Raw genomic sequence first — 16,426 nt, forward strand, 5'->3', positions numbered from 1 at the left:
CTCTTCTCTTGGTATTTCTCCTGCTTAAGTGTTTGTTTAATAAAACAAATGTCTTTGCTTCCTGTGGGAGATGACTGTAGGAGCACATCCTGTAAGCGTGGTTTAATTTGGACCATGCATGTGCTGTGCAAGTGAATCTCACAGCTCTCCCCATCACTGTGCTGTGGTTTGTGCAAGACCTCAGGGTGGTCTCAGGGTGCGGGATTTGGACAGATGTAGATTTAGTCATCATGACAACCAGCAGTCTCAGTGGTTTGCTTGTTTGTTTTTCTCAGCTGTACATCCTTACGTGGAGGCACAGCCTGAGTATGTTCTGAGGTAGTGCAGATACCAAGCTTTTCTTAGCACTGCACTATAGGGCCTTCAAAGAGTGAAGTGTGGTTTTGGTCATATGACTAAACCTATGGCCTTTGGGTGAGGAGGTGCTATTTGTGAGGTTATTGTTGGAATGGGCAACGGCAATCTTTCTTTTGGTGGAAAACAGGATCGGGAAGAGCAATGCCGCCTGAACACTTGAGATGATGATGAAAAGCATCATTAAATAACAATAATGAGCAAAATTAGTATGTGTATGTTTCATTGATTGGTTTTCTGACAAAATTCCTGCATTTCTTTCATGAAAAAGTTGTTTGACTGAATGAAATTTAATTTTCCATTACATCAGCAACCTTATTTTGCTTACAGTGTTTTTTTTTTGTTATTATTATTATTATTTTTAATATTATTATTATTTGTCTCTCTTTTTCTGCTTTGAAGAGATAACAATACCTCCATTGCTCCTGAAACACCAAACCTGCTTTTTAACGCACATTTCAGGTGTTCAGTCCTCTTACAAGCACCTGATGTTCTTCACTGAAGAACATCATCTCTTGGCATGGTCCCAGCTGACCACAGGGAGGAATATTGTCCCATCATAAAATATGATGCATAGGAAAAACAATCTGTACCAGATTACTTCTGTAAAATATGCCTCTTGTAAGATGGAAAAAATGCTGGGCAATAATAGTATGAAACAAAATGCAAAGTTTCTGCCTAATTCAAGAAATGGAACATAAGGATAAAGATTTTATACCAGTTGAAATGCAAAACGAACTCTTTTTAAAGTCAAAACTTCTTGAATTAGTGTTTCTGAAAAAAAAAAAAAAAATCAAAATAGCACATTAAAAACAAACAAACAAAAAAGTAAGTATGTAATAATTGTAAGAACTGGTCCCAGCAGAGAAGCTTTGATTTATTTTTTCCTTTACTGGCTTTATTTTTGCAGTGATTTTACAGGGTAGAACTGGTGTAATGTGTTTTATGCTTCAAAAACCAGTGACATGCCCCCCCTCACCCTCCAGTAATATTGAAAATATACAGAAGAGACAACCTCATTAACTGATGTTCTTGAGACCACAGAAGACCAATCTGACAGTTTTATTTATGCTAAGTAAAAATACGAGTAGATAATTTCCTAAAAATAGTAAATGAAGCCATTTGCTTATTTTAATTAAATAGTTAAGGAAGTGTACAAATCTTCTCTGAGGAGGTCTCCATATACTTCACTTCAGAGAATCCTTCTTAAGCAAAATGAGACCTTAATTTGCAATGCAATGAGTTTAAATTAATCATCAGTCAACTATATTAGGCTTCAGATCCCTACTTGCTGATGCTTTGATCCACAGTAAATATTTAAATAGATGTTAACGTAGAGGCTCATTGTCCACTCCTAAGAAAATTGTTATACTTAAGTAGCTCAACATATAATAATAGAGCTGAAATACATGGGCATTGTCTATAAATAAAAACTTTTGCAGATTGTTGGATTTGAAGAATAAAAATGAAGACGTCTAGAAATGAGAAAAACATAAAAGCACAATAGTCCCATATTATATTCCCTTTCTCCTTTGTATTGTCTCTAAACATCTCCAAAAGAGATGTATCTTATTGCTGGGAATCTCTAATGCAACTGGAGTGGTTTCATCAAATATTTTCATGTCATGTATAAAAATGGAGTTCATTGTATTTACTGCTTGCATTCTTTCCAGTCCATTCACTAAGTCAAAATAATAATCTGCATCTTTGCTATTCTATTAAGGAAGGGTGTCGCTAAGCCACTACTTACCTTCTTTATGTTCAAACAAGTGAAAGGCCCACAGAATATGTTAAGTATCTCTAGTAGCAATTGGAGAAACAGGTTTGCCCAATTCCCAAAGCATCCGGACCGGACTGTGCTCATGCAGCCTTTTTGTCACTTCCCAGTGTTCTCTTTCTTAAATTGACATGTGTTAGCAAGAAGCCTTAGAGTATTTTGGTTTCTTCCATTTCAGGTAACAAAAGCAGTGAAATCTGGAAACAGGAGTTGACCTTTGCTGAAGACATTGTGGAATAGGGTTGATGCTGATATCCTGCTCTTATCTGGCCAGGCAGATTTATTTACAGATCTCACATTTCCGGGCTATTTGTAAAGGTTCAACTTTCTGCAATAGGCTGTGTGCTATTCCTCCCACATCTCACACTTTCTTTGCAAGTCCAGGCTTCCTGTGTTTTTTTTTTTTTCACAAACAATTACTTTCGGAGTGAAGGAGTTATTATTGTGGAAGCTTTTACAGCAGCCCACACTGTATCTTGTTTGGAAGAAGCATGTGGGTCACTGATCTGTTTATTTTGTTGTTCAGGGTGACAAAACACACAAAGTTTGAAAAGGTCTCCCCAGCTGAGCTAAAGCACAGCAGCTAATGGGAATACAGAACTTAGGAAATCATGAAATATCTCAGCAAAGGTTCTTTGTTATCCTTGTGCAAACACTTCTCAGGCAAGATGCAATGAGATTTTTCTGTGAGGACCAGATCAGAGAGGATTCAAGCAGTGGAGGCAGTCAGCTCACTTTGGTAGTGAACCATGAGAGAGCTTTGAGAGAAGCGATGCTGTGCTGCTTAGCACCTCTGGCAGTTAATAACCTTTTCATTGAAATGACTAAATCTGGATTCTGTTGCCCAGTTCTGTGTATCTGGGTTTAGTATTTCTGCTGTCATGAGTAACTAGAGTGACAAAAGCTGCTCTCTCCTTTGTGTTCCCCACTAGGATTCTGATTCTTGGACCCCACGGTGCTGCAGGTCACCCCGGAGGGCAGCCTCCCTCCCACAGTGCTCAGGCTTCTGCAATGAGAGGTGCGGGTGTTCTTGGCTAGAGGAGCGTGAGCATTGCTTTGCGTGTCACTTGGGGTCACGGTGTGAACATCCTCAGTCAATGCAAGGAAAGGATGCAAGCTGTTGCTCTAAGCTGTCTTGTAAATGGCAGTGTTATTATCTGGGGGGTGTTCCATAACAGAGGAGCTTGTTCTATTGATATAGAGTGCTTTAGGCTGCAGAGGAGTCCTAGGTTTCTTCTTCACAATACCTTCTTGGCTGTGCCTGGCCAGTACAGGCATGCTCCCCTGTGTCTGTAACCTGTAGAAAGGGGACTACAGAACTATTGTCAAAGCACCCCTGGGATGTGCTGCTGAACTCCTGGGAATGGGGTGAGGAGCAAAGCCAAGGAGCAGGGCAGTATGGGGACTGTAGGGCAAGGTGAACAAAAAGTCAGCTCAAGTCAAGACTTTGTCCTGGGCACTGAAAAATCCCATACCAAGGTGCCAAGGAGAAATGCTGGGGGTAGAGCTGTGACAGAAGAGTCAAGTGATGATGCAGTTTTTCATTGGTGAAAGATGCTGGGAGAGAGAGCAGAACTCAAACCTGCTTTCATTGGTAATAATCCTCCTTTCAGTGCCTGGTGATGCATTTAGATGAAGAAGAAAATTAAACCACATACTGTAAGATGTTTAAAGACTATATAAGGCACTGCATTATGTGATGTGGGGACTAGAGGGGACTAATAATGTTATTTTCTGTGATTTTATTTATTTATTTTTTTTTTTGGGGGGGGGGGGCTGCTACTTATATTGTGTGTGTATATCTACACCTACATATATACATGTATATACAATGACATTTTAGCCCAAGCACTAGAAAATTACTGCTTATTGTCCAGGTAAATTATAGGGGAGCAGGGTAGTTATTAATATCTACACTAGCTGGCTGACTGTACTCGGATCTGTAGGAACAAAGATATCTGCTCAGTAAAGCAGTGAAATCCCAACCAAGGCTAGAGAACTGTGTAGGAAAAAATATAAGCCTTTTGTGGAAACGGATGCAAATATTACAGATGTTGGGTGTTTTGTGTGTGTGTGTTTTTTCCATCAGATAATAGAAATTAAATATTTTGTGTTCAAAGAATATGTTTGAATAAAGTGTAGTTTAAAAAAAAAAAACAAACACACACACAGCTGAGATCTGAGATCATAGAAAAAAAGCATGGGCGTAATTTCATGAATGAGAGTAGGTTGTCAAAATCAGAGCTAATGTCAGTACAGGTTCACAGCCTTGGGAATTTGCCTCGACTTACTGGGTCATGTGAATAATAGCGTAACAATGCATTTAGTGCAAAAGATCATTATTATTATTAATTTTTTTTGATTTCTGCATGGTGCCATGTGAGAAGAGGGAAACTTCACTTGAAAGCAAGGCATTTAAATGCCTTTGAAAGTCTGGGCTTTAGTTTCTTTTTCTCAATGTAATAGCCTTATCCAGTACTATTTTCCATGTAGTCTATTTTAATTAGGGATCAATAATAATGTCCTGGCAGTTTACTACTTCACTCATTTCAGTTGAAGTTGATTGGTTCAACTATATTTTGGGCTGCTTAGTGGGGAGGTTGCTCAGCAACTGTGATGCACAGACAATAAAATTACACGGACTTAGCCATTAACCATCTTTAGGGATGAGTTTGCTATTGTCCCACCCTGAACTGACACTAAACTTCTGAAGCAGCCTGCAATACATAGTGTGCTTGAGATGCCCCATGTCCGAGCAAGTCAAAATTGTGCCTTTCTCAAAGGAAATACACTTGTATTGATTCCCATCGCTACCGGGAAGAGATGGTTCCTGTGGTAAGGAGATTACTTGTTGATCAGGGAAGTGGAATGGTAAAAACACTTGAGCAAACCCAAAGAAGACATTAACAGGAAAACTTTCAAAATATTTTTTACCATTACAAGTATTGACTAGGTGCTTTGATAAGCATGCTAGTGAAATTAAGCCTTGCAAGGGTCAATTGGACCCTTGGACACTTGTCAATTGGAAGGGTACTGTAAGATACTAACAAGGGTACTAACAGACTGGTTGATCCTTAGCTGCTTTGTGTGTTTATTCATGAGGCAGAGCAATGCAGCCAGGAAGGTTCATAAGGAAGAGGCATTATGGATTTCCAAGATTAAAAGAAAATCCTGCAGTATCAGGCATACGTTATTTTCTCCTCTGGTCTGGTTTGAGAAAGTCATCTAGAGAAGAAGCTAATAGGCAGACCAAAGAAATTGTCTTCCTACAGATCCTTGGCCAGTTTCTATGCATGTATTCTTAAGCGCATAGTTTACAGTTGTCCTAAATCTCAATTTGCCTTTTGTTTCCAGGAAAGTGGCTTAAGATAAAAGCTGAGAGTTTTATTCCTGCCTTTATCTCTGGCCTGCTGTGCATCTCTGTGGAAACTACACTTGTGTTCATCTTCTCAACGACAACTTGTGTTCATCCTATGCAATGACAATCGTGTTGGACTGCTTTGTGCCCTGCAGGTGATGATGTCTCTGAGCATTGTGGATGTGGGATTCATGTGAGCTGGGTGATGCTCCAAGAAGTGTTAATATTACCACAATGCATGCAGTGCAAAGTATGACAGTGGTAGAGAAGGCTCTCTTGGGAGCTCCAAGGATGTTGGTGCTGATGGTTAGAAACTGAGGTTGAAGATGTGTAAGAAAGTCTGTCTTGTATTTGTCAAGTTTTTAACCAGTGAATTGTGCTGGAGAGAATACAGAAAGAGTACATAAAAACAGAAATTAGGGTGTTTTAGATGTTAGACTGTAGTGCTTCATAGGCCGTTCAGTGATGTCATGAAGAGTCCTTCATATTTCATAAGCCTAATACTTGTTTAACAAGAAGAAGAAGCCTGCCCATGAAGGCCTCTGTTTTAACTATTAGATCATCTCTACGTATCACCAGAAACTTACGTGCTGTACTTGACATAAAAAAAAATAATAAAAAAAAATCCATATTAAAAATGTTTTTAATAAGTTTTGGAAATAAGCCTCAATTCCCTTACAAAAAAATTAAATGTATACCCAAGAATTGATTTTTGCTTGCTTTCACATCAGGTGGACTAAAGGTAGAGAGAGGCTGACAGTTTCAGAAGCAAGGAATTTTCCATGCTCATGCCACAAGTGGGAACTGACAGAGGAAGGCTGCTAGTGCCTGCCTCTTTCTTCCCACACACGGTGTGGCATTTCCAAGTTATGTCTGAATCCCTTCCAGCTGACATCAATGACCAAGCTTCAATGGACTTGAGTCAGGAGAAGGATGGGGCTTTAGCAGTGACAGTTGCAATTGTGAGCTATAAAAGCAGAAATGTGGTTTTGCTTCACAGTATGAGGCTATTTTTATAGATTTCCAGAATCATCAGGCATGAAAATGGTAGATGGCTTTGCAGCTCATCCATCTCTCCTTACCTTGGCAAAATTGCCTTTGTGATCTCATTAGCAGATGAACCAAAATGTTCGGGAACAAGAGAGCATCCACGTTACAGCTCCTCAGAAAGCGTTAGATGAATTTATTTTTGATGAGCTATAAAGTAAGCATCATAAAAACTGTGGACCTCTATAGAAGCAAATCAAACACAGCTATCTTTCCTCTGACTCTAGAGGACCTTGCTTGTGACAGAAGCCACTGGTTTGAGGCGAATTAATTTCTGGACTGCTTTTGAAGAGGGCTTTTCAATGCACTTTGTGCTCCAGTGCTCAGTTCCTGCATGTTCTTGCTATTTAAAGCTTCAAGGAACTTGGGGTGCTTGGAAACTGCCTTAAGGCAGACCGAGCTGTGATAATTAGGCACTTTCTTTTATAGGGGGAGTCAGGGACTCAGTACAGCTGAATTGAACTGGGTGGCAGCTTCTGTCTGGAAATGAAGTTGCAACTTGCTGAAAAGGAAAATGTTATTAGGGAAGAGTTGGTTTCAATTATTATTATTTTTAAAATACTAATTGAACATATATTCAATACTTTTATCATTTAGACTGGAAATTTTGGAGACAAAACTGCTGTTTTTCTTCATATAAAGAATAAAGATATGTAAGAGATGCAAGTAAAATAGACTAAAAGCTACAAGACCACTGAAATGGATTATTCTGATTGCCACATATATAAAACATTTCCATATTTGATACTCTTTCATTCTGAGTTTTTAAAGGATTTTAAAATATCCTGTTTATCTGTGCAACAGGGAAAACTTCAGAAATCTTCATCAACTTCAGACTTAGAGCAAGGGTTTGTGATCTTATCGTGTAATACGGTTGAAGTGAAGAGAAAATTTATGTTTTTGAAGTTTCTGTGACTGGATGTTTAGGAAGAGGGAGGAAAAAAATAAGCAAGTTCATGAAGGATCTTTAAGGCACTCTTCACTTATTTTTCTGGATTCTTGTTTTTAATAGATGAGAAAGTGGGTTTTCTTGTTCTTTTCAATTTTGAATATGATGAAAATTTTTGGTACCCAGAACTCTATAAATAGAATGCTGTAAGAAAGAATGCCTCTGTGTGAGTTTGTGTGAGTGGTGTTTATGTGTACCTATAGGTCTGGATACAGAAATAATTCCTTTATAAACATCAGGATGAAAAGATGAAAAATGGGTAATGTGAGTTTCTGAAGGACTGAGTAGCTATGGAGGGTACTGCCCTGGTGATATCTGAAGAATGGATGGATGCAGAAACCAGGTGCCAGCTGAACCTCTGACATGCCACGAGTGCTCGTGGCATGTCAGAAGCAGGATGTGTAACCTGTACCACAACCAGCTGTGGCTGTATACAGACAACAACTAAAGGTGTATGTATGTATATATGTATATATGTGTGTGTGTATGTATATATGTGTGTGTATATATATATATATATATATATATATATATATATATATATAGTGAGACAAGAAAGCTTTTGAGAAACTTCTTGAACACCTAGGAGGTTCTGGTGCACTGGGACACAACCCCACTCCTCAGTGAGTGGCTGAAGTTGTCCTCCTGACTGCTGCTCTGTGATACCTCATTGGGGAAAAGGGGATTTAAAACAATTTCCAGGGAATTTCAGGTGCATCTGCATTACTATGGGAAATGGAGAGGAAATCCAAGAGTATAAATGGGATGATGGTTTCAGAAATGATAAAACCATTACTCGTTGGCCAATTCAATTTACTTCATGATTACCCCTTATAACGACATCCGTCAGAGTTTTTATTGACATTTTAAGCATTCACAAAATATTATTTTGTGAAAAATTATAACTGGTTCTCAAAACTTACTTGATAAAAAATGCCAAATGTTGGTTGATTTGTTAACTCCTTCAGGTTGTGCTTAATTTCAAAGTTTCTTGGCATATGCAAACTCAATTTTGAAACTGAGATTCTGAATTTAGATTTTACCTGGCAATTTCGCAATTACACATAGCTTAATGAAGCTGAGTTAGACTATTTGGCAGAGTTACAAAATGTAATAGCCCATGGCTCTGTCTGTCACCTGCAAATTTGTTTTTCTTCATTTTGCTGGGTTGAAGCAAGTATTTAAGAGCGTTGTCCCAGGAATACGTTTTTTAACAAGCATATAGTGCAAATTCACTGGTCAATTCTCATGGTATTTTTTTTTTTTTTGAAGAAAAGCCCATCAGAAAGAAAAAAATATGGCACGTTTCAGATTTGATTTTAATTCTGTCATAACGAAGGCAATAGAGACATGCATGAAATGATGACAGATCCACAAGTGATGCCCCGTCTGCTACATCATCGTGTAGAATATTATTCCTCAAAGTTGAACTTCCAAGATAAAATAACCTTGGGATGTTAAAAAAATAATAAATAAAATCAAGAGTATGTTTCTATAGAATTTTTGATGGTAACAGGGAAAATCAAAGCAATATACTGATATTAAGGGCTTAAGGAGATATCAACATATACCTAGCCGTTTAGTGTATCTCTGTAGTAAGTGTACTGCATGTTCATCAGGATTTTTCAGGTGCTGAAGCTATGGATTTGTTTGTTTGTTTTGCTTAGAAACCTGCACAAAGCACCTTGTCTACCTTGTACTAGCAAGCGAGCTAATGCAGCTGGCTGGGATCAGCCACCACATCTGTGCTTTCAGTCTTTCCATGTTATACTCGATGACTGTAGCTGTTGTCAGTCATTTCTCTTTCCAACAGTGATGAAAGGAGCACATTTGTTAAGGGGAAAAAAGGCTAACAATGCTTATATAAATATTGTGTTGTTGGTTTCCAAAACCTCAGGATACATTTGCAACTACAGGAATAATTTGCTCGATTTCAGGAAAAAGAATAGGGGAAATGAGCTTCATAATGAACACAAAAAATATTCTGAAAATGACTTTTTCCTTACGTTTTCACATAAAAAGGCTACTAGTTTAGGGAAATCCTTTGTTTTACTCCAAAATAATTTATTTTATTCTATCTGGATATTTCAAACAACATTTACTTTCATAGATGGAAACCAGATTGGAAAAGTTTCATCATGAAAATGCTGAAGTGTTGAAAATGTAGTGTCTTGAAGGGATTATAGTTTATTCTTCATATTCAGTCAATTGAGTTAAATCCCACACAAATTTGAAAATGCTGCAGACCTGAATCTGAATACTTCAGTGAAATATTGCGTTCAGCTTTAATTTTCATCAAGTATAGCAGTGAGGGATATTACCATATGCTGTTATGTATAAATTCCAAATTTAAAGTGGAGTCCTGAATAGGATTTAAATTCTGATGAGGGGAGGGGGAGAAACATAAGAGGAGATCTAAAAAGCACAGGTTTTCCTCCTGTATTTTCAAAATTAGGTACATTATATCTGTTCTTAAGACAGTTCAACACTGGTTTCTAGACTAGATTTTTGAGGTTGTGGGAACTTACTCAATAGCTTTGTAAAATTTTTTGAATATCATATAAAAGAAAGTATAGTATTTCCCAGATAAGTGCAGCACTGGGGGTGTAAAAACATATACTAGTTGCTGAAATGAGTGGATTGATTTCAGAAGTGCTCAACATCTTCTAGACTGAAAAAGGGACTAAGACCTTTGCAATCTTTTTCTGTCGTGTATTGGCACGAGTAATAGTTATTAATGGAGAAATGCACAAGATTTCAGTCTTCACAGATGTCATCAATAATAAATGGTATGTCTCCATTTTAAAGTTATGTATGCTGTTTAATTTTTCATGCAAAAGATTTTTGGCAGATTTAAAATTGACTCATGAAAAGTTACCATTCACTTCAGGGAAAAATAGAAGTGATTTGATGTCAAAAATCACTGTGGTCTCATTGCACATGCATCAATGTGTATGGAGCTCCTTGACAATATTTTTGGGATGCTTCTGATGCATATCAGAAGCATACTTTGAGGGTTCTGTGGCTCTGGATATAGCTATATTGCAACAGATCAGTAATTCTTCATTATTTTGGCAAAGGCGTATGTCTCTCATGCAATCTTGTTTGAAATGGAGAGAGTATTTTAATTCTGTTAGTAGTCAGGTGCTGATGCAGCATGTGCTATAACATCAAGATGGTAGATTTACTGGAGTATATGTGTCTACAAATGTGAGCGCTGAGTTGCATTTGAGGAAACACTGTAGCTTTTTGCTTTTTTCAATTTGCATTTTTATGTTACGCCACTCTGGATTCCACCAATCTGAACGCAAGTTATTAGTGTTATGCTTAGCCCATTTCTCCATTTACTGAGCTTCTTCCCTAGAATTATATCCTTATCTAAGGGAACAAAGACAAATTACAATATGTTTTCAAGACATGCTAACAGCCTTTTGTGATGCTAAATCCGTTTCTGGGAATCAAGCCAGAAAGTTTTGATTGGAGGTAAATACGTGCAATTTCACGACTACGTTACCTTTTCTGTACACTTATGTGAGTCCACATGAGGTCTAATTACTCCTCTTAGAGTTATATTTAGTAACTGATTGCAGATGGCTTTTAGACGGTAGGAAGGAGAAAAATAAAGCTTTCCCTTTCTCTTTTATGTAAAATTATATTGAAATTTTCAAGGTAGAAATACATTTATTTAAGAAAGGTGGTCACCCTGAGAAGTTTTCTTGGATCAACAGTGAGCATTTCTGATTAAAATATTGTATTCTCTTGTTCTTGTTCCCACCTGTTTTTTTATATTCATTTACTATCATCTTATTATTATCATTATTATTTAACTTTAAACCTTTTGAAACACAAACTATGCTTTTGTTCTGGAGTCACAGCAAAGTTGTGACACTGTCCCACTCTGGAGTTCCTAAACAATAACACAAGATATTTATTTTGATTTACTTCAAAATTTGATATTTCTCATTGGTGTGGCTTATAAATTATTTTAACATGAGCACTCTAGGACATTGAAATACTCATGGTTTTCATGGCCTTTCTTCTCTTATGGGTTGAAGCATCACTTGGAGGAAGATTTGTGTTGTGTTTTTTTTTTTTTTTTATTTATGTAAAACTTATATTTAATATTTTTGTTAATATTAAAAGCAAAGCAATAACATCAGTAAAAACAAAATACTTCTCTATATCAGAGAGGGAAATGGAATGTGGGGCATGACTGTGCAGTGCTAAGTTACTTACCCTCAGTGTGCTGGTGTGAGTATTGGCATCCTTGCAAAAACTTTGTTTGCTTCCATGAAACCTGTGCCATTGTTAATGGTGTGATATATAAGCAGCCACAGAAGCAGTAGGATATTGACAACAAGTTGTTCCTCATTTGGGTAACAGAGGTTTACATCTAGAGTATGTCATGTGAAACTTTTGATATATGTGCCAAGAATATCCCTTCATGTAAGAGAATAACTTCTAAAAGAGGCTGGTCTTTTCCAAGGGGACAGTAATGCACTGATGACAAAGACAAACAGGAAAAAAAAAAAATCACTGGAAAAAACATCTTCTATATAGAGTTGCCATGCTGTGGTTTAGCAAAGCTGCTCAAGTGCTTGCCATATATTTAGCTGAAATATTAACATACCTGACAATTTTAAGAAGCAAGGATTTTCTAAAAGTGGTCTTTATTGACAGGAATGACCAGAGTTGTTTAAAGGAGTTTGGATGGGATGGTGGGAGATGCCAGCAAAGTTACCTGATCATGGGATGCTCTCCTTGACAGCCTATTCAATCTTCAGGTCAGGTAGGTGAAATCTGAAGCGTAAGACATGACAAAAGGAGAAAAAACAAAAACAAACAACAACAACAACAACAAAAAACGCTTCCTATTTGCAATTTCCTTAGGCTATCTAGGAACTTTTCAGCTGCTGGCACAAATCTGAATAGCCTAAAAGCTCCTCTGGCTCCTCTCCATCCTAAGGATGGGACACAACAGACTGTTGTGTGGGTTAGAGACAACAAGAACGTGCGGCTGCTGCGTTACTACACTTGGTGTTTTGGGCAAGTTCCCTGTACAGTGTAACCCTGAAGAGACATGGAGCTGCGATTCTGTGGGTCCCCTGTGGCACAGCTTGTGAGTAGTGTGCAGAGAATGACTAAAGATCTATGCCTGTGTTTTAGTGGCCTCACCATCACTTGGGGTGTACTGCAGTTCTTACTGTTTGAGATAAGTAATACAACTGCTTGTTCCTTCCTGCTTAGATTAGTGAAACAATTCTGCTGTCAGGAATAGACAAAGGAATGGAGCCTAAAAATCAGCAAAATATAATAAAAGAAAACAGATGCTTCAGGGCTATCTTTCAAGAGAGCTGCAGAGGCAATGTAAGAGACTTAGGAGGACTAATCAGCACGGCCTTTCTGATCTGATCTGCTCATCTCTTATGAGAAGGGGAAAGGAAAGGGGATTATTGATATTGCACTCCTTACTTATGGGATTTGAATTCTGAAACGCTCGCACAAAAGCAAAAATATGACTTAGAGTACTGTGGAGTGATGGTACCATTTCATCAGTGTCATCTTTCTGAAGGCACTGCCGGGCAAACAGAAAACAAACACTTCCTCCCCTTCTCTGCCAGTTAAATAAACACCTCAAGCAAACTCCTTAAAATGCACTTTTTTTCTTCTTCCTTATTTTTTTTTATTTTTTGTTTTCGTTTTCCTTAAAACTGTATCAGTTATCTTGCATGCCATCAAACATCAAAGCAAGAGGGCAGGAGAGAATTTCACCTACTGCCAGGTCTAAAAGAAAAATTAAGTGACTGACAAGCTACACTGCAATTTTGGTACAACAGCCCAATGGCTGTATAAATCCAGCTGCTGCAAAAGTGGAAGCATCGTCTTGTTCTTGAAAATGCTGACTGAAACTAAATGTTTTTTTTCCTTCTGAGTTTGAATTTGTGCTTTATTACCTTCATTATTTTCTTAATTATTTTTGTTTGCAAACTGAACAGTGGAAAAAAAAAGTCTGTACCATATGTTACACTTTTTTCTACTTAAAAGAAGCAGAATATAAAACGCCATAGCCATTTCCTCAGACACTGAACTACAAAGCATTTACATAAAGCTGTTACGCTTTTGGCTCTTACATGTTTGTTCCAGTTGTTCATTTCACAATACAAGAAGATAAAGATGGGGAAAATACATTAGGTCAGGATCAAAATCCTGGCTTAAAATCAGCATTTCAAATATTAAGCCATATTTCTGTTTATCTTCTGGTTTTGTACATGTGTTTTTATCCTGCCAAAGGTCTTGCTTTTATTACATTTTACTTGAACCCTAAGCTTTAGCATCTTAAGGTGTTATAGCATTTGCCTTCTGACAGTTGAGAAAGCTTTAAAATTAAGCTGAAGATTTTTTCTAGGTCAGTGTGACCTTTATATTTTTGCATTATACAGCCTATTAACTGTGCGAATCAAAGCTACAGTTCACAAACATGTTTATAACTGTATAAATGAGGATGTGCATTAAACTGCAGGGCTTGGGAAATGTAAGTAATGAAAGTTATTTGCACTTTGACAAAGTAAAAATGTGTGATTAAGGATAATTGTAGGTAACTGTCATCATGAGAGAAATGTTTACACAGTCAGAAGTACCAAACAGCATCAAAAGGTTTCTGTAAAAGGAGCAGTAAGAAACTGCTTTGTCTTGAAAACAATTTGACTTAAAGGTTTTCAGGTTTTGCACTGTTATGAAGTTGGAATAATAGTGATTATTGCTGGGTTTTAATGAGGATTCGGGAATTTTGACTCCCAGATGCATTATCACAAAATTTCTTTTGTTTGAAAGAAACCTCAATTTCATAAATAATAAAAATTAAGTATTTTATAAAAATAAATATATATTAAAAAACAAACAAACAAACATCTCAGGAGGCTGCACGTGCTGCGTTTCTCAGGCAAGCAGCAGCCCATCGCACCTGAGTACAAGGTCAGTTTGTGACTAACTCAGGTTTAGTAAGGAGGAGACTTCTGGCCATTTCATAAAATCTTCATTACTTTACAATGATTAATATTTTTGATAATATTTTAATATTCCTTAATGTTTTCATATGCTGGGTATTCTGTAATGTCAGCTCTGGAAAACTTGCTTAAGGGGAAAGTACATGGTATAGGAAAAGTAATGTCTCGGGCACCAGAAAAATGTCTTGGTGAAAGTTTAGGAGGCCAACTCTTTGAGTTTCCATTTTTTTGTAAGGTTGGAGTGGGGCAAGAAGAGTGGTTTAAGAAGACTGTTGGATTTGCCCTTTCTAGGTGGATCCAAAAACTGAATCATCTTGAATATCGTCTTTTAAAGGGACCCAATTGTGCCTTTTTATTTTATTCATAAGAAAACCTAGAAGAAAGATGATGATTCTTATTTGGAAATAAGCACATTGACAAATATTTTCTCCAGATAGATTAGATGATGTAGAAACACACATTTTCTCTGGGTGGCTTCAGTCACAGCTGGAAGCTTGAAAAGCCTAAATTTGGAGAATTTGGAGTAATCTCTGGTAGCGTAAAAGCCTGAAAGACAGGACTGAGGAAAAAAAAATGTTTTTGTTAACTTAAATTCCCCTGAAATGCCCTGTCAGTAACCATTACTTTGCTGTTTGAAGCAACGACGTTTGTGTTCTGCAGGAAGTGAGGCTAGACAGTCTCTGCAGCTGCTTATGGCCTCAAAATCCATAGAAAGGGAGAAAGGTAGATTTGGGAGCCGAGGTGAATGAGGATTTGGATGCTGGCTAGAAACTGTCTGTGCAGGCTTCATGGGCATAAGATTGTGTTTTGAATTGTGTGACTTTTATTTGTGTTGTTATTTATGACATTTTCTAGATTTGTCAGCACATTGATTTTCACGATTTCTCATAAAAAATAAGACACCTTAATGGCTTTTATAGTTATTTCATGCTACGCATGTCTTTCAGGCTGCTGACAGGCATGATTTTTGGTGTTCCAGCGGTAGACAACAGCACGCCCCCAATAAAGCCAAGGACTTTAAGCAGCTGGGATTCTCACAGTTCTCTCGCTGCCTTCTGATGAATGAACTTTTTATAGGAGTGAAATATGATTCTCATTTTGGTTTTATGCTAAACTATACTTCAAAGCCAGAGGAAATTCAGTGGTCTTGGGATGAGAATGATTCCCAGAAGACAATGGAGGAAAAAAGTTCTGGAGGAAAATGATAACCCTACAGGCAAAAAAGGTGGTTTAACCAGTGAATATTATAAGGAGCTGTGTGAAAAAACCCTCTGGTGATAATTAAATGCAGCTTAAACTCCTACAAACCTTGATCAAAATCCATCACTGGGATCAGACTCCCATTACTGAACAGTACAAGATCAGCTCTTGCTGATGATAGAGATGAACAACTGCTTGTGGGCAAGTACTACAGTTGCGCCACGGTGAGTGCTCACTGGAAAGCCACCTCCTCAACTGATTGAATTGCTTCCAATTTCAAGCAGATTATATGTAGAAGCTGAGCTTTCTGAAATGCATACTAATACATTTTTATGGGCAGTGTGGCAGGCTTGAACGCTGTGCTGCGTCCTCAGAAGCAGCCGCAGACTTAATTTGATCAGGAATTATTTTTGCCTGACCAAGATCTTGGCGATGTGAGCATACTTTTCCTGCCTGAATTATACATATTTGCAAGAGAAGCTGTATGATTGAATTAACTGGAATTAATGAAGAAGAAGCACATGTTACACTTGCTCCTGGTCGGGACCTAAAGGCCAGCTGATAGGAAGGCAGTGGGTGTTGTTGCCTCTCCCTGGTGCAGCAGGGCTTGCAAGTGGGGGTTTTCACAGTGGGGGAAGCAGCATCTGCTGTGGAAACCTCATCAGCAGGTGGCAGAGGTGCAAGCACTAATTGGGCCACAGCTGAATAAGCCAGGTTTGGTATGCCAGCCCCCGTGT

At 37.8% G+C, this 16,426-nt stretch overlaps 1 long non-coding RNA gene across 1 annotated transcript in view; it reads left to right on the forward strand.

The window, feature by feature from the left end:
* Positions 1-15,993, forward strand: part of LOC119717037 (uncharacterized) — a 70,624-nt gene extending 54,631 nt beyond the window's left edge. The window contains exons 2-4 of the long non-coding RNA XR_011809807.1: positions 12,166-12,274; positions 12,376-12,604; positions 15,437-15,993. This is a non-coding gene — a long non-coding RNA (uncharacterized lncRNA). The remainder of the gene's footprint in view (positions 1-12,165; positions 12,275-12,375; positions 12,605-15,436) is intronic.
* The last annotated feature ends 433 nt before the right edge of the window (positions 15,994-16,426 follow it).

This window comes from Anas platyrhynchos, chromosome 5 (assembly GCF_047663525.1).
Source record: "Anas platyrhynchos isolate ZD024472 breed Pekin duck chromosome 5, IASCAAS_PekinDuck_T2T, whole genome shotgun sequence".
NCBI lineage: Eukaryota > Metazoa > Chordata > Aves > Anseriformes > Anatidae > Anas > Anas platyrhynchos.